We start from the raw sequence: 23,468 nt of genomic DNA, 5'->3' as shown, positions 1-23,468 counted from the left end.
GTGCAGCAGTTAGGTCAGTGGACTCGCATTTGTGAGGGGGACGGTTCAAATTACTTTCCGGCCATCTAAATTTAGGTTTTCCGTGATTTCTATAAATCACTCCATGAAAATGACGGGATAGTTCTTTTCAAAGAAGTAAGATAAATTTTTACCCACCTCCGTCCCTTATGACCTCGCTATCTCTGGGACGTTAAACTCTTCCTTCTTTCGTAAGTACACAATGCTTAGAAAACACGTCGGAAACACACGGAATGAGATATGCTCCTACATTCAAGAGCGACGAGTTTCGGTCTTCCAGTGTCGCCACACATACAGATGTCTTCTTCTTAAGACCCCAAGCTATATAGATATAGGGGGTAGAACGTGAAGTGGACTGACAAGGCAGCCAGTCCACAGTGACGGGTAGCCGAAAGAAAGGCACGCGTACACACACGCCGACTGGCGTGAAGTCTGGAACAGGATAGGTATTGAATGCTAATAAGAAAAGTATGCAGCTCCTCGAATACTTAACTTTTATTTATCCTTGTATACATCGTTCTTCTTGTTGAGACATTTCATACGATAACTATCAAACTATGTAAGGCTAATAGCGCCTTGCTGGGTCGTAGCCATGGACTTAGCTGAAGGCTATTCTAACTGTCTTTCGGCAAATGAGAGAAAGGCTTCGGCAGTGTAGTCGCTAGCAAAGTCGTCGTACAACTGGGCCGAGTGCTATTCCGTATCTCGAGACCTGCCTTGTGGTGGCGCTCGGTTTGCGATCACACAGTGGTGACACACGGGTCTGACATGTACTAAATGGACCGCGGCCGATTTAAGCTAGCACCTAGCAAGTGTGGTGTCTGGCGGTGACACCACATTCCTCCCCCACAAATCGGCGAACGGTCGTGTTATAAGGCTTCCGCCCACCGTGGGGAGGACCCCATGTTGACGTATGCGATGAGGTGGGGAGCCTAACAACAGGTGAGGCTGTGCCACCCGCACCCCGCCATTCGGACCGAGAGGAGCTAGGAAACGCCTGAAAACCTAGTCCAGGGTGCACGTCAACATGCGGTGTATGCGCCCGTAAACAGACAGGAGGGGCCAAAGGGTCGACCTCCATTGCGTCGGGGTATCCGACGCGCGAAGACGCCATGTGGTCCGGAGCGGGCAAGAGTTCCATGGCGGAGGACAGCTGGTCACGGGAAGCGATCGGCGGCGCGTGACCCAGGGAGGCGCCCGGTGGCAGCAGCGAAGCGTCCACTGCGGGCGGCGCCGGCGGGAGAACAGGCGGCGGCGGCGGCGGCTGCGGCGGCGCGTCGGCATGGGGCAAAATGGAAGGCATCGTCGGTAACACCTGAGGATGAGGCGAGCCAGTAGATGGGTCCCCAAGGCGCTGACCGGACGGCGCCGTCGCTGAAAGCAGACGGGGAGCGGCAGAACCTGTGCGACGACAGAGGCGCAGCTGATTGAGATGCCGACGCACCTCACCAGAGGCCCCCACAACCAAATACATTGCGCGGCTGAGGCAGCGAAGAATGCTCCCTGCGAGCCAACGCTGTGAACCGCGATAGTTGCGAAAGAACACAACGTCGCCTGGAGCAAAAGCAGGAGTCCGCCGCTGCACAGGAACCTGATGCGGCGGATGCAGCAAAGACATCAAGGTTCGATGAGGACGACCGTGGAGTAACTCAGCCGGCGAGCGACCATCGCGGGGCTGAGAGCGATACGAAGACAAAAAAAGCAACAACGCGTCCTCCCGAGAATGCGACTCTCTCAACTTCAACATCTGTGACTTGAAAGTCCGGACCAATCGTTCAGCGGCACCGTTTGACTGAGGCGAAAACGGCGCGGACGTCAGATGTTGAATACCATTTGCCTGGCAGAATGACTGAAATTTGGCGGACATGAATTGTGGGCCATTGTCGGAAACAATAGTCTGCGAAGACCTTCAATGCAAAAGATAGCAGACAACGCTTGGATGGTGGCAGATGACGTCATGGAAGACATCCGGACAACAAAAGGAAAATTACTGAAGGCATCTACCAGAACCAACCATCGAGCATTCCAGAATGGACCAGCAAAATCGATGTGCAAGCGTTGCCAAGGGGAAGTGGCTTTTGGCCATGCAAAGACTTTCCGCGGCGGTGCGGATTGTTGTTCGGCACACGCCATGCAAGAACAACACATATCCGTAATCACAGCATCGATTCCGAACCAAGTACAGTGCTGACGAGCATGTTGTTTCGTTCACACTATACCCCCATGTCCTCGGTGAAGAAGCCATAAGACAGAGGACTGTAACGAACGTGGGACCACGACTCTAGACTGATCATTATCAGAACGCAACAACAAAACACCACGTCGAACAAAAAGTCTCTCCTTATGAGCAAAAAATCGGCGAACCAACGGATCCTCGATCCGTGACTTTGACAAGGGCCATTGCGTAGCAACAAAACGCAAAACGTTAGCAAGGACAGGGTCAGCAGCTGTGGCTGTAGCTACACGACGAAAATCAATCGGATACGATTCGACCACTTCATCGGTTTCCGAATCAATGAACATGCAAGCAAGTTCGGAAGAATCGAATGCTTTATCCTCAGCAACAGGCAAACGGGACAACGCATCAGCGTTGCCGTGCTTAGCAGTGGACCGATACAAGATATCGTAGCGGTACTGCGAGAGAAAAATAGACCAGCGAATGAATTTCTGCGCTGTATGCGGAGGTACAGGCTTGTTCGGGTGAAAAAAGCGATGTCAAAGGTTTGTGGTCTGTGATGATGGTAAAGTGACGACCATACAAGAAATCATGGAACTTAGTAACACCAAATACGAGAGCCAAAGCTTCTTTCTCTATCTGGGAATAATTTTTTTGCGCAGACGAGAGCGATTTGGACGCAAAGGCAATAGGGCGATCATGCGAGCCAACTTTGTGCGCAAGCACAGCACCGATCCCGAAATCCGATGCATCTACCATCAACAAAAGGGTTTTCTGGGGATCGAATGGCGTAAGGCAAGTATTGGAAAGCAACGCCGATTTCAACTGGCGAAAGGCGCGTTCGCATTCCGTCGTCCAGACGAACAGAACACTTGTACGGCGTAAGCGATGAAGCGGAGCTGAAAGAGAAGAGGCATTGTGCACATGCACTCACACCTTGTGAGTCTAAATCGTGTAATGTTCTTGCTACCTCATCACGCAATGCGTGAGGAACATTGCGCGCTCTGAAAAATTTCGGTTGCGCGTTTACTTTCAGTGCCAAGTGTGCTTCATAGTTCTTAGTGCAACCAAGGCCCGGTGCAAAAATGTCTGCAAATTCTTCACACAGACGAGAAACACCGTCTGAAGGCACAGTCGGATTCACTGATAGGACCTGATTTACTATAGACAAGTTAAACAATTGAAATAAATCTAAACCAAACCAGTTCACTGCAGTAGAAGAACGAAGAACATAAAATGACACAAGTTTTGTTTGTCCCTTGTATGTTGCAAGAAGAGTGCACTGTCCTAACACAGGGATGAGCTGTACTGAATAACTTTTTAACGGAACATTTGCGGCACGCAGCGGAGGTTTGCCCAGTTGTTTGTACGTGTTATGATTGAGCAATGAAACTGCAGCTCCGGTATCGAGCTGGAATGGTATGACCTTGCCATTAAAGTCCAAATCTACAAAAAGTTTATTGTCCTGCTGACGACAAGAGCGACTGTTTTGTGCAATTTGAACAGACACTGGTACAGACTCACTTGCTAATTGACGTGATTTCCGGCGACGTCGACGCACACGTTTTGTGGGACGAACACAGTCACTGTTAGAGAAAGTGGCACTGGACGAAGCGGAATTAACTACATGAATGTCCATGGACGAAGGTCCACGAGCCTGAGTGTCCTTGGTTCGATTCCGGCGCGAAGCAAAGGGCCTGGAATGGTTGTGATTGTCGGATCTGAGCTTTTTCCGGCAAACACTTTGAACATGTCCTTTCTTATTACAGAAAAAGCAAATAGCTTGGCGTGACGGGCAATTGTCACGCGAATGTCTAGTTGCACACCGCGGGCATGATTTCACTGCATTTGTGTGCTGGCGCGGCACACCTGGTTTAGAGCGTGGCGGCAGCTGTGCGGACGTGCGCGAGGGCAGTTGACCGGGCCGCGCAGCGCTCCCGGCGGGCCGGTTAATGTTACACACTGCTGGCGAAGTTTCAAAAGATTCCTGAGCACAGTCAAGTGTGTCTTGTCTATCCAATATGTCTATCACTTGTTGAAGGGAGGGATTAACTAGTTTCAAAATTTGCTCCCGTATGCGAACATCAGAAACGTTCTGTGCTATTGCATCACATACCATTGTATCTGAATAAGGAAGGCCACAGTCACATTCAAACGCACAATCCCTAGTACGGCCTTGCAAAGTTGCAACCCACTCCCTATTAGTTTGACCAGCAGTACGTTTTGTATGAAAGAAAGTATACCTTTTTGCAACTACATTAACTGTTTCTTTGAAATAGGCGTCCAATGCCGACAAAATTTCTTCGTAGGACAGAGTTGCTACGTCGCGTCGGGGAAACAATTTCACTGTCACACGGTACGTTTGCACGCCGACACAAGACAATAAGTGAGGCTGCCGCTCATTACCTTGAATTCTGTAGGCGGCGAGATGAAATCCAAACTGGCGGGACCATTCCGTCCAGGATTCCATGTCTGGGTCGTAGGGCCTAAAAGGCGCTGCAACTGCTAGTTGTGGCTGCGGTAGCGGTGAAGCGGCGGCTGCGGCATCGGTTTGAATGGCACGTTGACCCTGGACGAGCTGTCCAAGGGCATCCAATAACGCCTGCATCTGCTGATTCTGCAAGCGATAAAATTCGGACAGTACACAAGTAAATGTAAGCTATTAGAAAGAACACGTTTCCGTCGTCGCCAATGATGTGTTGGTGAATGTGCCAACACCTTGTAGATATAGGAGGCCGAAATGCACGCTATCTAACGCAGATGGGAGTGAATTCTGGAACAGGATAAGTATTGAATGCTAATAAGAAAAGTATGCAGCTCCTCGAATACTTAACTTTTATTTATCCTTGTTGTATACATCGTTCTTCTTGTTGAGACATTTCATACGATAACTATCAAACTATGTAAGGCTAATAGCGCCTTGCTAGGTCGTAGCCATGGACTTAGCTGAAGGCTATTCTAACTGTCTCTCGGCAAATGAGAGAAAGGCTTCGGCAGTGTAGTCGCTAGCAAAGTCGTCGTACAACTGGGCCGAGTGCTATTCTGTATCTCGAGACCTGCCTTGTGGTGGCGCTCGGTTTGCGATCACACAGTGGCGACACGCGGGTCCGACATGTACTAAATGGACCGTGGCCGATTTAAGCTAGCACCTAGCAAGTGTGGTGTCTGGTGGTGACACCACAGAACGTGCACCCAGTATTGAAGCGGTTTAGACATCTTGTGGGAAATATCCTATTTCGCTCTTTAACATTCGAATGATATAACCGCCTGTTCATGTACTTTCTCATAAACATTACCGCCCATTTTCTACCCACCTTGTCAGTATTGTATCTCCACTATCCAGCATCTCTCCTGCTATTGCCTGCACATTTTCTATATTTCTTACTCGCAGTTAAGGTCAGCCTCATTTCCTTCGCATCTGCGGATATGTGAGATATACTCCCTAGGTTATTAATAGAGACTTTTTCCGTAACATGTCAATCGCAAAAGCTTTCTCCCGTCTATTCCTGCTTTATGTTATATTCTTAGTCGGGTCTCCTGTCTCAGTGTATATGTCCTGAGGCTCGCTCTAAACAAAATCAGTCATTATGATTGCCTGATGGTAATGTTTCATTTTGGGGCAACTTTATTTATTATTTTTTGAGCTCGTCTAGGCACCCTCATAGAGCTGAAGATTCAGATACCGCCAGCTCTGTCTTATGACTGACTCTTCGGTTACTACTTACGGACAGCTTCTGTGTTTTAGACAATTTCCTGTAATGGGTCGCGACATGTACTTATAACACACAAACGCTCAACATAATGAAGTGGGAGATCTTACGGAACAGTAGATGTATTAGTTACTTGTTCATTATATGGCAGACAGCACGATAAAGATGTAAATATGCAGAACATAAGCAGAAGAGTAAAAGATTCCTTTCAGTCTGCATTGTACTCAAAACTTATTTATACTCCTCTTTACATAGATATGTTTCGGCAAACTTATGTCCTTGTCTGAGATTCTATTTCCTGCACTCTAGAATAACAGAGAATGCAGTGAGCCTAGTATTTCTGTCATTATTTTGGATTTTGTGTCTGGAAAGCTTCCTACCCTTTACCCATGCAATCCACTCTGGTATATTCTGGTAAATATACTAGAGGTGTTGTTACTTTTAAGCTAGTTTCATGTCGAGGTGTGAGATGCTTGTACAAAATGCCGCCGTTATCATTGTGTTACTGATTATAAGAATGTACAAAACCTTGTATACATGTATATATCGTTTCTTTCAAAGTTCAGTATTACCAAAAAACGATGGAAAACGATACGAAACTTATTTGGAGAAAACGTAAGAAATTTGGGTGATTTGATTTTTTCATGCACGGATTTAGACCAGTTGTTTTTTGTCTCAGCAAACTTCTGTCACTGAAAACTTTGCCAACTTTTGTGTTACTGTGCTTCTCTTTAAAAGTTCTCAAATGTCTTAAAATAAAGTAATTGTCTCCTAATACAGAGACAATTGAGGTACTACTATAATACATACGTACCCACTAACACAGTAACATTTCTTGTAACTTGTGACGATATCTGGCAGCACTTCCATGAGTATTCAGTAAGTATGGCCTTGTCCATAAGACACACTGCATACACTTGATCGCATTTACTGACATTCCATAATATTTCGGACATGCTTATGCGACTTCAACACTCCCTCTTGCAATATTTTGGGTGTGTATCTTAGAGCCATCGTTAAGTCGAGTTGAAGTTCCAAGCGTCGAAGCTGATATGCCATAACTGTGTGATTCAGATCTATACTGTGCAGTAAAATCCGCATCAGTCACAGGTGGTGCTGTCGGCATAACGGCGCTGGTCACAGGTAAGGCATATGAGTCAAAGGTGGAAATCTTGCAGGCCAGTGTCTAAACATAGAGCGGATACCAATCCACAGTAATATTATCAGTTAGGAGGTTATTCATTAAAATTCGTGGCAGGTGTCGTAATATGGGTAAAGAAAGTCATTCCCCTAAATTGTCGAGATACACAACATTGTCTCTGTCCTGTGTATTATCCGCCAGTTGTATTTCCACTGCTTCCTTGACCAAAGAGTGCAAATAGCCCGTATCTTATTTTTCTCGTAAACAATGGAATGGCCGCTGTAAATACAATGTGCACCCACTGCACACGGCGAGAGGGCTGTTGGAGTTCTATGCACCAGTCTTGTATTGTGCGAGTGGTTTGTCCGACAAATCGGTCATCATAGCAACAAGACGTTTTACATATTCCCTTCTTAAAACTAGGTATTTCTTCAAAGAGATGCGATATTGGTCGATGGCGAAGAACCACGGTCACTTTACGCTTCTTCTTGATTCTGCCATTTTCCGAAGCAACATTACTCACATCCGGAAAATAGGCTGTAGACTTTATGTTTCATTTCCTTTCCTCCGGTTCGTCTAACGTTTTGGTCGGCAAAAATCTCCCAATATAGTGCTGTGTACATCCATTTATCAGTTTTCAATGACTGTAGCCTCCAGAAGTTCAATTCGCCTTATAGCCTGTCGGCACGTGAAACTACAAGGAATAACTATGCTTAAATTTTTCATGGGAACACTGGCAAAAATGGGATGGAAATGAGCGTACGGCATTGTGGGCTGGGAGTCCCCCATTCGGGGAAGTTCGGCCGCCGAGATTAGTACTTATTGCATTCGACGCCACATTGGGCGACTTGCGCGTCGGAAATTGGGACGAAATGATGATGAGGAGCGAAGAAAATCTCCTGCCCCAACCGGGTATAGAACCAGGGCCCCTTGGCGTGGCATTCTGCAGCGATGACCACTCAGGTAACGGTGGTGGACGGACACTGGCAAGTGAAGACCGATACGCGTGGGCTTACGGTAAACGCTTACCGTGGAGAAACAATTCTTTACACGAGCTGCGCGGGAAGCAGGTAGCGTTGGTTTCGACTTCTTCTGTTGGCAAAATAACAATCCCGGATCGGATTTTATTCCATGGATTCTGCAATTATTCTCGTGGTACACGTACACAAGCTCAGGCTGACCATCATGACACCTCTCCCCCTCCCCACCCCCACCCCCGGCCAATGTTTATCCAACCAAAGCACAAACTTGACGGTCGTCACGTGATAGTAAACGTTGTCATGTACCTCACTTCTAAACAGCTGCTAGTACATTGTATGCTTCCTACACAAGCTACGACGTTATCGAGTCTCGTGGAGGGAACACAAATAGCAAGTGTATGCAGAAGAAACACCACCTGTGCTAATAGCGTTCGCCAGACGACCTGTCTAAGCGACAAACCGTGGTTTCAAGGTTGTGCCAAGGAACCAATTTCACAGACTGGATGTTTGTTTCGGTCTGAAGAAGGGCGTAGTTTTATTGAAATTACGGACCTCCGTCATCCTTTTGTCATGCAGCACATTTCCCACGTCACGAAGAACCAACCGGTTCCGCAATAAATTTACGTGTTACTGTTGTCAGGCTAAATACGTCGGTATAACAGACATGTTTGCGTCTCCTAGCGGATGACCTTCCAGTGTATTTCCAACACTAGGTGCAAAATACGACACTAGGGAGAGCGTAGTTCCTGCTCCACGCCAAGAAATTTAAGCAGATGGCACTACGAGTTTCTTTTTTTTTTTTTTTTTTTTGCATTCAGGTGCTTATTCACCTAATTACTTACCAGCTGCATTTTGATATTTAATTATGTGTGTTTCTATCTGGTGACGAGCTTACAAATACACACACACACACACACACACACACACACACAAAGCGTAGACATGGTGCCTCATGCACTGTCCAGTGTACCAATTCGTCGTAATTTTTTTCAAGATACTGTAAAGCGATTTTTCGCAAATGATAGCACTTAAAGGAGAAAGCATTTTGCTGCTCAGATACTGTAACACGTGAACTTGTTTCTCGTTGTTGTACTCAGACAACGTCTCCTTACTTTGAAAACGTAATGAAGTCGGAATAAGGTACTTTTTATGTCATTCATGAGCACCTCATTAATGCAGTAAGATGATAGAAGCCTGATTAATATCTAGAGTAAAATCGTTAATAAATAGCAACGGGAGGTCTGACGAATGACAGACAAGACAGTCATCCAGTACAGGCTCACCGAAATGAAAGCAAAATATGTTTATCCTTGGAGTTGCCGTAGTAATAAACTGTAATCCAGTTGGTATAAGAAATAAAACATTCTAACAACATGACAGATTCAGCGATCCCTCTATATCCATATACACATATCTGTGACAGTTTCTATTGATGGTGTTTAGGACTGCAGTATCTCGCAATATCTCATACGATTTCGGTAAGTTGTTTCAGCCACAAAACTGACAGAGAATGCGGCGAATTCCAGTAATTCGGAACTCTCCCGGCTGTCAGGAGTGCACTGCTCGGTAGAGAATTTGAGAAGCGAGGTTCCAGTCGCCAGGACTTGGTGCTATCGCTCAGCTTCAACCGCTATACGGGAAATGGTCATTTTCAGTTAAATTGAAAAAGTCTCATTTGACGATTAGTCGGCAACAGACGAGCAGCTTCAGAAACTTCATTCGGTTAGCATCTCAATTTTCCGTTCAGCTGTGTTGAGATCGATTTTAAATAAAGTAAACAACCAACTTAACCGAAAGGAAAGGGGGACTGATGACCTTAGCTGTTTACTCCCCCTTAAACATCCCAACAACCACCACCACCTAAAGGAAAGTGTTGCGAGACAAGCCTCTGTGTTCCATAAGACAATAAAAAAAATTAGTTCAGGTTGGGAGACATACTGAGTCATTTTTCCGTTGCTCCCTATGCAAATGAAGTAAGGCAGATAAAATCACTTACGATATCCTTACTCAATGTACACTTTTGGAGCATGCTATTAATGTAGCTCCATACACTAACGGAAATAGATCGCAACACCAAAGAACACCAGGGGCTAAGGTCTCCCCCTCGTTATTATGATTACTTGCTACGTTTGTTCGAATACTGTTTTCTTAAAACAATGTTCGGAGCTACGCTCGCATTGCAAGGATAGTACCGTGCTATTTTTTTCTGCATGGGTAGCCGGTGGTGAGAGGGTACAGTATCGCCTGACATTGAAAATAGGTACAACATTCTTCGTTATTCTTGTCAGAACAACATATTTTTTGTAATAATAACTCAATTTCACTTAACACACCGAAGCCAGATACCAGTGTAGGAAAGAAGGACAATTTATTTATTTAATTGATCACATGTGCACTCCCACAAAATAAATCCCTACATCCAGTTTGGTGAGATCTGTGAAATGAATGAATGTATGGTCGTCTGCTAACCGCAGATAGTGAATGTGCAATATATGATCATCTTTGAGACGGTCCTCTGATCACCTTTGGTGGAACCAAAGAGATGAAATTTACCTGAGCTTTGAGCGCCTGAAATGTGGCTGACCAATACGGTAGTAAGGTGCTCTCCAACCTTGACGGAGGTGCGAGCTGACCTGAAGAATGGCCATGTTTCAGCACTCTGGCGCTGGATATTGTGTTGGTAAGACCTGTCTTAGGTGTGCTCCGTAAAGACAAAAGAGTTGAGAGATGGTATACATGCGAAATACTTAAGAGTGGTTTGGAACAATTATTTCTCTATTTCAGGAACTTTTGGGGGGAGAATTAAATGAAAGGCAGGTAATATTAGGGGGATCGTAGTAATCTTCGGAAGTGACCAACGGTCACAATGAAACCACGTGTACCATTAAGTTGAAATACTTGCGAGTGTAGTACTAAGTTGAAATACTTCCGAGTGCTAAAGTTAAGCTGAATTACTGGCGTGTGTACTATAAGTTGGAAATATTTAAGAAATGGCGTGTGCAGGACTTGAAATTAGAGACGAACACTTCCACGTGGTGAGTACTGTGTGGGTTTCAATCTGCGTATGAGACAAAGGATTAAGGGAAGTACTCGTCCAAGCTATCAGTTGAGGACTCGGGTGTGTGACGAATATGATCTAATATTACTTGGCGTGTTATGTTTCCGTCTGACGCTAGATTCAAACTGTAATACTCTGAGAGAGAAGCAAGGTGAGTCAGTCGTCTATCCAGCAACGCCACTTGGCTTGCATTGCACAGGAAGACGTGCATATATCCTCCAGAGTTCGTAGTAGGAAAGAAAAGTTACGAAGTAAGGCGTGGCGTTCGAGAAATACGTAGGGGCGGTACTCAGGAATATCGCGAAAGAGCAGGATAAAGACGCGTCATGGAGAATGGTGAAGGAGAGAGTTAGAGCGGATGCCAATATAGCGCATTTATATACAATTCAGAATGGGGTCCGTTTCTACCGTAGAAATCAGAACACACAGGACTGGGTGTTGTGTATACCAAATGAAATAATCAACGAGCTGATCTGGTATATGCACCTAAGTTATGGGCATTACGGGGCAAGTAAATGCTGTGAGAAATTAAGGGAATCAGTTTATTTCATTAGTATGGAGAGGAGGATCAAGAACATGCTTGTTAGTTGCAAGTTGCGCCAGAAGGCAAAATCGTTAACTATCTTATGGAAAGCACCGCTTTTTCCGATAGTGCCAGGTAGATTGAGGGACGTCGGAGCAACGGATTTGTTTGGCCCGCTACCTAAGTCAGTGCAGGGATATAGATATCTTTTGGTATCAGTGGAATTGGTGTCAAAGTATGTGACTTTTACCGCATTGAAACGTGCGACGGGAAGGACAGTAGCAGCAGCGATCGTTAAAAACTTTTTGCGAGAAGTAGGAACTATCGAAAAGTTCATAGCTGACAGTGGACCACAATATAGATCCAGACAAAGACTAACCACACTGAAGAAAAGAAGGATAAAACCGGTGTTCATATGCCGATACCATGCTGCAAGTAACCCCAGTGAAAGAGTGGTAAAAGAACTGGGAAAGTTGCGTAAGATCTATTGCCATAGGCAACATGGAAGCTGGAGTATTTTTCTCAAAGATTTTCAGGACATCCTCAATGAGCTACCACATGGAGCAACTGGTTTATCACCAATTACGGTACTAAAGAATGAACCACCACCAGATCGAGTCAGGGAGCTGGTAGTTTTACCGCGATCAGGAAAGCAGAGGCACACAGAAATTGTCAAGATTGCGACAGAGCGTATTGAGAAGGCAGCTAAGGATAGGCAGGAGAAGCAGAAAGGAAAGATCCGTAAGATCGAATTAGCAGTAGGAGACAAGGTTCTAATTAAAACTCATCGATTATCAAAGAAGCACAGATTCATAACTAGCAAATTCTTTACTGTCTGTAGTGGACCATTCAGAGTGTGGCGGATTGTCCATGAAAATGCTGTACTGGTTGAGACGATCAAGGGAAAAAAATCCCGTGGGCTTCATCACATTTCTAACATCAAATTATGTAAAAGTTAAGGATAGATCGTAAGTAGGCAAGTTATGATAGATAGTCAGTGTATTTATTTGTGGTGTGTAACGTTGTGCAGGGTCAAATCGAACATAAGAATTTTCAGGCGGGATGTCAAGAAGTATGACGGAATAGACTGGTGGAATGAATCATGAACAGGAGTCGACAGAGTGGTGTATGTATGTATTTTTTGTCATATGAATAAGGATCAAGCAGAAATGATGTGATGATTAATGAGTGGAAAAAGATGGTAGATAGAGAAGCGACGTGATAAATAGTAGTTGATAAAGGTGATATTTAAGGAGAGAAGTGACGTGAAGCAGGGTGATTAATAAAGAGAGATTCGAAGTGATGAAACAGTGGTAAATAAAGGTGATTAGAATTGAATAATATGGAGATGTCTTAGATGTACCTTACATAGAGGTCTGTGTATGCTGAAATGGAGATTGATACGAATGGCAAAGGAAGACCAGGAAATGATGGAGTAATGGACGGACGGAGAGCCAAAATAAGAATGAAGAGATGAGGACAACAGCACAACGTTAAAGGACATAAAGGGAGTATGAGATCCAGATTGTGAACGTTGTGGAATACCGACGTAAGATGTAATATAAGTGTAAATCGAATTCTTACCATAACATTTGCAATATGACAATAATAATATTTTTTGTTGTTGTTGAAGCCTGGTACCAGTATAACTAATCAAAACTTTACCAAGAATGTGTACAGTTATTTTGCAGGATTAATAATTTGTGTATTTTTTGTTCTTAGATGAAATGTCGCAATTCTAAGTTGATATTTAGCAGGATGAATAATCGGTAAAGTGAATACAGAGGTAAGCCGATGGAGAGAGGTGCCAGAGTGAAAGGACGAAGTCGGAGACTGGAATGCTATTTCCGAAACAACTCCATGTGTCATGTGGTTGAGTATAAGGGAGCAAAGGTATGGCATGTTGACGTGAGTGTGGTGGTGTTAAGGTTAGCTGACTTCTAGACCTATTCTGTTGGTGTATTAATGGACTGAATGAGAAGGAAAATGTGTTGTCAGTTGAGTGAGAGTCGCAGAGTAGTGTGATCAATGCACACACTCCTGTAAAGGGAATGCTACCGATCCATAATTAAAACATTATTGTGCTTTATTGTTTGATTTGGATGAACCTCGATGGTAGGTCAGGATATGATGTCATGTGGATGGTACATACATGTCCTACAAATGTTGTTATATATAATAAAAGGTAAAATATGTAAAGAGATACTAATTTCTGTCTGTCATAAGCACAAAGGTGCTTCGTATGTTGTAGATTTAGAATCATCAGTTTCTAAAATGTTTATGGTGTTAAGATGTTAAAGTAATTTACTATTTGATATTATATGATAGGTAATTGTGAGCTGTGTAGATTGATTCTTATTTTTTTGTAAGAACACTTTCAAGGGGTATTAATTTCAGTCTGTCTCAAGCACAAAGGTGTGTTGTATATTGTAGTTTTAGAATCAACAGTTTCTAATATGTTCACTGTGATAGGGTATTTTTCTTATTCCTTTTTTTCTTTTGGACACCTTTATGCTTTGTATGAGGTACGACAGGTACAAACAATAGCACAAGTGTGGGCTGTATATAGAAAAGGGATAAATGTTGATGTTGTATGTGTAGAAAACTAGGGTTATGATTTAATGTTTTTTACAACAAAGATTCTTTTATTACCAATGCATCTAATAGATCATACATGTAATCAATGAGTATTTAAATACTGCAAGAATATCCTTTTGTCTGTAATGTTGCGAGATGCACGGAAGGGTCTGACTGATTGGGTGCTGTAGCGCTGAGGTGCTCACACAGAACGCGCCCATACCTGCGTAAGAATGCCAGAGGCCAAGCTGACGTCAGCATGGGAGAGGTGACAGAGCTGCTGCACTCTCCACTGCACTGTCGGTGGTGGTACACTCCACACACCCGCTACAACAGGTCAACGGCCTGGGGCGACACGCACCTACCACTGGCCATTCATAAGTTGCGCCACCCTTACGACTGGAGACAGTATCCCATGGAGGCAACAGCGGGTGGTTTTCCTGCTCAATGGCTCGCGTGGCGGCGGCGCGGCGGTTGAATGAACAACACATGGCAGAGTCAGGCGGCGATTTTTTAACAGCAACTATTAACTAGTACTGGGCTATGGAGCAGTGAAACAAGATGACTGCTCATATGTCTCAATAAGTTGGAAAGTGAAGGACTGGTGTTTCCACGTTGTGAGTGGTGGAAAAGATTTTGTCTTCAGCAGACAGGACGATTGTTTTGTTTTGTCTTGACCACTGAAAGGTGGGATCCATAAACTTTTGGCAGTGACTTGTTAAGTGTGCTTTGTAAAATGCATGTGGGACGCTTGGTATACTTAAAGAGAACAGTTGTCCTTTGGTGACTAATTATTGTCTGAACGCAAGAAACTAAAGTGAGACAATGACATTTGCATTTGTAGTAGGAGACATTTCTTTAATTGGTGCGGGAATAAGTCCTATTTGTTGGAACTTACGACTTTTAATTACACCATGAACTGAATGGGAAGGACCGTGGGTAATAGTAGTTGCAGGGCCATTTCTGGACGAGCAGATTCGTGTGGATGGTAATCTGAGAGTGACTACGACATTTGTGTTTAATGTGAGATACAGTTTACTGTTCAGTGCGTGTTCAAAATGCCGATTTGAGTGACTTAAAGACTTTCGTCCGGGTAACCATGGGAGACCTTTGACACTGAGACAGTATTTCTAGGAAAACTATCAGCAACTTGACCCCAAGAAAAATCACAGAATGAAATGTTTCCATGTGACTCGCTAGCTAGGGAATAATGTATTTGTATTTGTAATTGTATAATTTTTTTATATGTTTTATTCCTGAAGGGACAGCAAGTGTAATTTTATTTCATTAGTATATCTCTTTAGAATAGTTAGTGTTTTTTTTTTTTGTTTTGTTTTTTTTTTGTTCTGGGTTATTAAGTTCACGTAGCATGTTTATTAGAATATTTGGTACAAGGATGCTTTAATTATTAGCCAGTGTTGTAATAGTAACGTAGCGGCTCTTGTTGCATTGCTCAGTGAGTTGTCACAGCGGACAAGAGTTTGCATTGCACAACAAATATCGGAATTAACTGATGTATTTTGATGTCGTGGACAGTAATAATCTTGTTGGTGTGTTGACTGAAGCCACGTATTTGCATTATCACAGTGGTGATATTTCACATTGAAGTGTAACGGAGGTTAGTCGAAATGTATGTTCTTGTCGTCTAAATATGTAACAACAGAGAAATGAGCAGTAGAGTAAAATACGAGAGTTACTGGTGGATTCAAGCACTTATTGCTAACTATTTAGTGTGTGTATTGATTAAAATTGATGGACTGACTAGCTCAGCAGCAGGTATTTGTACTGGTGGACAAGGATAAGGTTAAACTCACAGTCGAGTAGTGGTGGCAATTGCTTAAGTGATGATAGTTAATGACGTATGACATAATACCTTAGATGGACTAGATTACGTAACCAGTATGTAACTTGTGGTACATTTCATTGTTTTTTTTTTCTCAGTTTAATTTCTCTGTAGGTTTGACATACATTTTAGAGTAATGGTATGGAGCCTGACCTTCTACAGGTAGCTTGTGTACTCAATTTTTTTTGTTGATTTTGTTTTGCATTTAGACATTACTGTGTAAAGATTATTACCCTGCAATTTATGAATGTTAGATTACTTTCTCAGTGTTTGGACGGTGAGATATTTAAAATTTCATGAGTACAGTTAGTATTTTTTAAAATTTGTTATAGAATTAGTAAAGTTGGGATTACTCCTAAAAATAACGGAGATCCCAGTAACTAAGCAAATTTTTAACTCACTATTATTTTTATTTGTATGATTAATGTTTTATTTGTCATTTGGATTGATTTAAGTTTGTATGTGTATGTAACTTCGGATTGTGAAGAGTAGAATAAAGCAATAACTGTGTCAATAATTTAGTAAACTAACAGCATTTGGTCGTATATTTGAGGTCACCAGGGGCTGAGGTCTCCCCCTGGTTATTATGATTACTTGCTACGTTTGTTCGAATACCGTTTTCTTAAAACAATGTTCGGAACAACGCTCGCACTGCAAGGGTTGTACCAAACCATTATTTTCTCCATGGGTAGCTGGTGGTGAGAGGGTACAGTATCGCCCTACATTGAAAATAGGTACAACATTCTTCGTTATTCTCGTCAGAACAACATATTATTTCTAATAATAACTCAATTTCACTTAATTCACCGAAGCCAGATACCAGTGTAGGAAAGAAGGACAATTTATTTATTTAATTGATCACATGTGCACTCCCACAAAATAAATCCCTACATCCAGTTTGGTGAGATCTGTGAAATGAATGAATGTATGGTCGTCTGCTAACCGCAGATAGTGAATGTGCAATATATGATCATCTTTGAGACGGTCCTTTGATCACCTTTGGTGGAACCAAAGAGATGAAATTTACCTGAGCTTTGAGCGTCTGAAATGTGGCTGACCAATACGGTAGCATGGTGCTCCCCCACCTCCACGGAGGTGCAAGCTGACCTGAAGAACGGCCATGTTTCAGCACTCTTGCGCTGGATATTGTGTTGGTAAGACCTGTCTTAGGTGTGCTCCGTAAAGACAAAAGAGTTGAGAGATGGTATACATGCGAAATACTTAAGAGTGGTTTGGAACAATTATTTCTCTATTTCAGGAACTTTTGGGGGGAGAATTAAATGGAAGGCAGGTAATATTAGGGGGATTGTAGTAATCTTCGGAAGTGACCAACGGTCACAATGAAACCACGTGTACCATTAAGTTGAAATACTTGCGAGTGTAGTACTAAGTTGAAATACTTCCGAGTACTAAAGTTAAGCTGAATTACTGGCGTGTGTACTATAAGTTGGAAATATTTAAGAAATGGCGTGTGCAGGACTTGAAATTAGAGACGAGCACTTCCACGTGGTGAGTACTGTGTGAGTCTCAATCTGTGTATGAGACAAAGGATAAAGAGAAGTACTCGTCCAAGGTATCAGTTGAGGACTCGTGTGTGTACATTATTCCGTGGTTTATTAAGTTTTCAAATTTATACTGACTTTTTGATCATCCGGTATTATGCAAAACTGTTTTCAGAAGATTAAACAGCAAATACGTCAACAGGCGTACGTCTCGACGTCATAAGCGGAAGACGAAGAGATAAAGAGGGTGTACGAGGACACTGAATATGTAATTACTCGTGTAATGAGCAATTAAGATCCAATGATTACGGGGAAGTAGAATGTAGTATTAGTGGAATGGATGGATGACATAGACTATTTACGATAAAATACGGACTCGATAGCAAGAATGAGAAAGATAAAACACAGACAATAAATTACAGTCTGTAATAGCAAATGAACAAAGCACTTAGCTTTGAGCTTATAATATTCGGTATCTACATCTCAAGAGAAAAGCCAAGGTGACTAGAAATTTAATCACTATCAACAGAGAAACAATATACTCTGGCGACCATGCCGAAGAACATTTAACCTGCAAGAAACTGATAGATTCAAACTACGCCGCGGCATTTGGAAGTGCTAAGGTACAGCGGATTACAACAGCACATTACATTCCTGCTTCCTAATAAAAAGACGCAGAACAGTTTCTTCTGGAAGTGAACTGAACTGATAAATAAAAATAGTAATAACCAGGAATCGAAATTGTTAAAGTAGATTTGTGATTTCTAATCGAATAATTATTCAGAACTATCGTTCATGGCATTAACAACGAAGTCAACAAGAGAATGTTACGGCAAGGTGCGCAAATAATTAAAGGGACTGAAGCTAGAGAAATTTGAGAAGAAATAGTTTGTCGACGAATAGTGATCAAATTAGTGGACAATATATACGTCACATACGTTCATGAGTTGGATGATCGTCAGTAGAGATTATCAAGGGCTGTAACTGTTTCATCACGTCCAAAACTACGCGAAATCAGCGGACAGCTGCAAGTTCAGCTGCGCACACACCATCGGTAATCTAGTTTCGTCATGTTGCAGTGACATACGCAGTTGAATTTCATCAACGATATGGCATGCTGCTTAACTAAGTTTGGTGAGTTGCGTTGAAGCAAATTAACGCGTTTGTTTTGTTCTGTTGTGAGTTGTGTGTGTGGCGGGGGGGGGGGGGGGGGGGGGAGGGGGGAGAGTACAGGTCAAAACATTTTCTTTTAATGAAGACGCTTCCACGTCGAACTTATGGAAAACAATTGCTATCAACAGACAGAGCTACCAGTTATACAGACAATAGCTCATTATCAAAGAAAGTAACCACTAGAAAAGCATACAAAGAACATACGGTATAGATATTATTGTGCCACATGAACCTGAAAGCCATGGAGGAACCATGCAGGTGTAAAACTACAAAAAAGCGATTTGTGTAATTTACAGACTGAAAATAAATAATTAAAACAAAATACACCAGGATGTAGATGTTAAAAAGACATGATTAATTATATGTCACACAAACTAGCTTCTTTATATCTTTCCTTTTATTTTGAATTATATCTCGTTTAATAATTCCTCCCGTTTTGTAGTTTTTAACAGCTAACATCCTAATGACGTCTGTGTATTTTTTTACATTTATTTATTTTCAGTCTGTACATAACTCGTGTTTTTATAGCTTTACGACCGCATGATTCCTCAATAGAGTTCATAAAAACATAAGCGATATATTTTGTGTGTGCATTGTAGTAGCTACGTTATTTGATAGCCAACTATTGTCTGTATGCTTGCCAAGCCACCTGTTGACGGCAACTGTTCTCCTTAGTACATTTCAGTGCATTATAAACGCCCACTCTGTTGTGGCTTCTTTTTCTACTTCATTGTAAGTATCCATGGAAACTGCTATCTACAGCGCATATATTTACCTGAGACGTCTTTTCTTATATTTTAATTCTTTGTTATTACCACAGCTATGTCTGATGTTGTATTGAAACGCATTAATGCATTATTTACGACCAAGGCCTTTCACAATTCACTGTGTGCCAAGTCTGAATCGTTTTTTGCCTCGTAGATGGATGCATTCCTGTATCAAGTGAGAATAATTAAACATGCTCTTACAAAAGGTGCATCTTTTAAGAAGTACATTTGTTACTTAGGATTGAAAAAGGAGCATTATGTAAGTTATGTAGTATTGCATGAAAATGTTCAAATTTGCGTGGATTCCTAAGGGATCAAACTGCTGACGTCGTCGGTCCCTATACTTACACACTACTTAAACTTAACTTCAACTAACTCATGATAAGAACAACACACACACCCCTTCCCGGGGGGGGGGGGGGGAGTAATGTAAAAAATTATGAGGAATGACTGATATATCTTATGTATTAAAAAAAAGAAATATATGGAGGCTGCAGATAAAACAAAACGAAAAGCAAAATTGTTACATTATAAATGGAACATATAATAATGTAGTATTAGATTGAGATATTAAAATAAGGTGTGAACCGAACTTACAAAAATGATTAATTCTGTGCAGGATGTTATATGTAAAGAAAGAAAAAGGAATCACATCGCCGTGAGATAATTTATCTCCGCTGAGGAATATGTGAGGGACGATGTGTGTCTTCGGAAAGGGGCGACAATCGCACTAACTACGCAACAGGAGTACCTGCAAGCACATTATTTTGTGTACGCTCCATCAATTGCTGTACCATATCGAGGAAACAAACAGACCCTGGAGAAAGAGTTACAGGTGATAGTAGAGAAGGCGACTGAAATCTGAAATATGTAAATATTCCGGTGTTTTATTTCGATCTTCCAGCTTGGCATATACAAATTGTTTATTATTTCAAAAATAATACTCTTATTTGTTAATACATTTATCCCACTGTCAGATAAGATGGTCAATGGCTTTGTGGAAAAATGTTTGCTCACATGGTACCTAGGTTGGTCGACTGCGTTTGCAGACGTTTCAGTGGAAAGCCGTCACACATCCTCCATACAGTCCCGATCTCTCCCACGCAATTTCCATGTTTTTGGAGACGTGAACAATGATTTTCCCCGGACGAAGAGATGCACTTCTGGGCACAATCATGGTTCCTTAGGCAACTGCAAACTTTATTTCTGTTAAGGCATTGACCGACTTGTCTAAGAATGGGCGATTACTTTTGAAATAATAATGAGTTTACATACTTTTTTTCCATCTCTCTCATTTTCATATGACTAGCCCTTATAGAAGGAACTGCTTCTATGAAAATGTTGAAACGTCTCTGTAGAGTCGCCTCATGAGACTTGCGATACTATTTTATCCTGTTTACATCCTTTCTCCACCCTTTGTCTGCAGTATAGTTCTATTAACTCTCTCAGTTAAGTTTGTGGTGTTACGGAGCTTCATGAAGTTTTTATTTCTCTAGCCAATATTTCCAATTGACATTCAAAGGGAGATCTCACTACAGTAGGGGAGACGTGTCATTCTAACAACGCTGTCAAACCAGAGTATCTCGTTTCAAGAATGCGTATTTCACCGACGATATACTCAGTGGGCGAATATATCCAATGGACATTTCAAAGGGAGATGTCACTACATTAGGGGAGATGTGTCATTCTAACAACGCTATCAAACCAGAGTATCTCGTTTCAAGACTGCGTATTTCACCGATGATATACTCAGTGGGCATCTCGAAACATAAACATGCCAGGAAACAAACGATGCTCTTAATAAGATGATTGTTGAGGACCGGCGAAAATTCATGAATAATATAGCCCAGATACCGTACATCTCCCTGGGGCGCGTTGATTCCATTATTAACAGTACCCTAAACATGTCGAAGTCTCTAGTAAAATGGTCGTCGTAACGTTTGAAAGCTGAACAAAAGAGGTCATGAGTTCAGATATCCAGAGCTTTTTTGGTATATCTCGAAGTTACAAAAGATATTTTACCTAAAAAAATTACTGAGGACTAAACATGAGCCCGGAACCAGGAAACGGTAATGGGTTTGTGATAATGTACTTCACCTTGGCTGAAGAATTTCCACACTCAGATATCGTCCAAGAAAGACACAAGACAAAAACGGTACTCTATTGGTGGACTATACCCCTATCCACCTAAACTGGCTGTCTGTACTACTTTTATTTTCTAACCTGAAGAAATACCTTCTGAATCGTCATTCAGACGGCACTGAACGTATTGAACACATTACTGATAGCTGATTTGATCGTTAATTTCGTTTTTATGAATGGATCAGAAAATCTGTGCCAACAGTCTGGCGGAGGGTGTGGGGTTTGTTGAGTAAATGAACACTGTAAAAACTCGGCCTATTCCTTCTTGGCAAGGACAAGAGCTTTTCATCCGCCATCGTAAATACACTGTTGGCCATTAAAATTGCAAAACCATGGACGCGGCCACAAAAAATAGGTTGAAATACCGCTGTTTATATTCTCCAGATATAAAAAGAGTGCGCAGCAGTATACTACCTCTACATCTACATTTAAACTCCGCAAGCGATGGTATGGTGCGTGGTGGGAATTAGTCTGCACCACTGCTACACCTTGTTTCATCATGAAAATAAACCTGATATACACGTGCACAAGCGTGGTGATTAGTCAGATGCCGAAGCGTACGCTGGTGTTGTTACGCTCTGGGAAGTAGGCTCTACTTACATATTAGGTACCTTATTATAATGTTATTGTAAATGAAACTAAGATATTCTAATGTATTAACAGTCATAAACATTTTCCTTAATCGTACTTTAGCTATGTAGCTTCTATTTTAGAAACAATGTACATCGCAGTATGTGTAACCGACAATTGTGCTCTGATTGTCACACTGTTGATACGTACTATGAAAATGGCTGTCACTATTTGCTGCTTCGTAATAAAACACATGCGTGGAGCACCGTTGACGAGTGGTGAGGTACAGAGTGTTTCTAAAGCATGTTACACAAGTTTACAGACAAAATCGGCTTTAAAGATTTCCTAGGTACTTTACTTATTTGCGTTAAGTCTTTCTGTTAATGTGGTGTGTACTAAAGAGGTAGCTTTGGAGAATCGTAATCGTATGTCCTATGAATTACTGGTTTGAATCTCGTTTTGGTCTTTTTTAGATTTTTTGTCCTGTTCCTTTCGAATCCTACGTCATGTAAACATAAAAGTCATCAAACACACCATGATTCGCAAATATCTAAACACTTTTATGAAAAAATTTACTTCTTCTCGTTTCTAATTGTGTATCGCATGATAAATTCCAGTTTACATTGCAAATATAAATGATTTATTATCGTTGTTTTATAAAAGATTGTGAACAGTGATTGTTTAAATTAAGAAAATAATGTAAACTAAACTTTTGCGAGAAAAATGAAAAACCAAATAGTCTTTATTTGAACTGTTTCCACTGTTTTATAACACAGACGTGGTCTCGCACGAGCCAGAATGATAAGCGTCGTAGAAAAATGGACGACAATTGTTACGTCGTCGAGCACATCGTACAACTCTGCATTTTTGCAACTCCTACCGTATCACTGAAATGTGAACTCAATAGAACTGATCTGGAGCCAAGTTAAGGGATTTTTCTCGAGAAAGGACAAGACATGTAAGCTGCCAGAAGTACTGTAACTAATGCACGAATCTTTGTCACAGGTCACTGCCTAACTCTGGCCGCATTCAGAATGGAACATCATAAGAAAGACGAGAAAATGTGGCGCTTGGATGGCTTCGTGGATTCTGTTGTTGACAGCCTCGTTGTCAACAAAGCGGATGATAGTTCCAGTACTGAAATGTATTTCTCGGGTTCGTGTACGGAAAGAGTTCAGAGATTACCAGACGACTGGTTGGAACACCTTCAGTGGATTCAGTATTTAACTACATGGTGACATCACTGCAATACGCTTTTACACAATGCTCGCGCAGAGAAATTAGTGTG

The sequence above is a fragment of the Schistocerca piceifrons genome, chromosome 3 (assembly GCF_021461385.2).
Source record: "Schistocerca piceifrons isolate TAMUIC-IGC-003096 chromosome 3, iqSchPice1.1, whole genome shotgun sequence".
Lineage (NCBI taxonomy): Eukaryota > Metazoa > Arthropoda > Insecta > Orthoptera > Acrididae > Schistocerca > Schistocerca piceifrons.
This window is presented reverse-complemented; position numbering follows the sequence as displayed.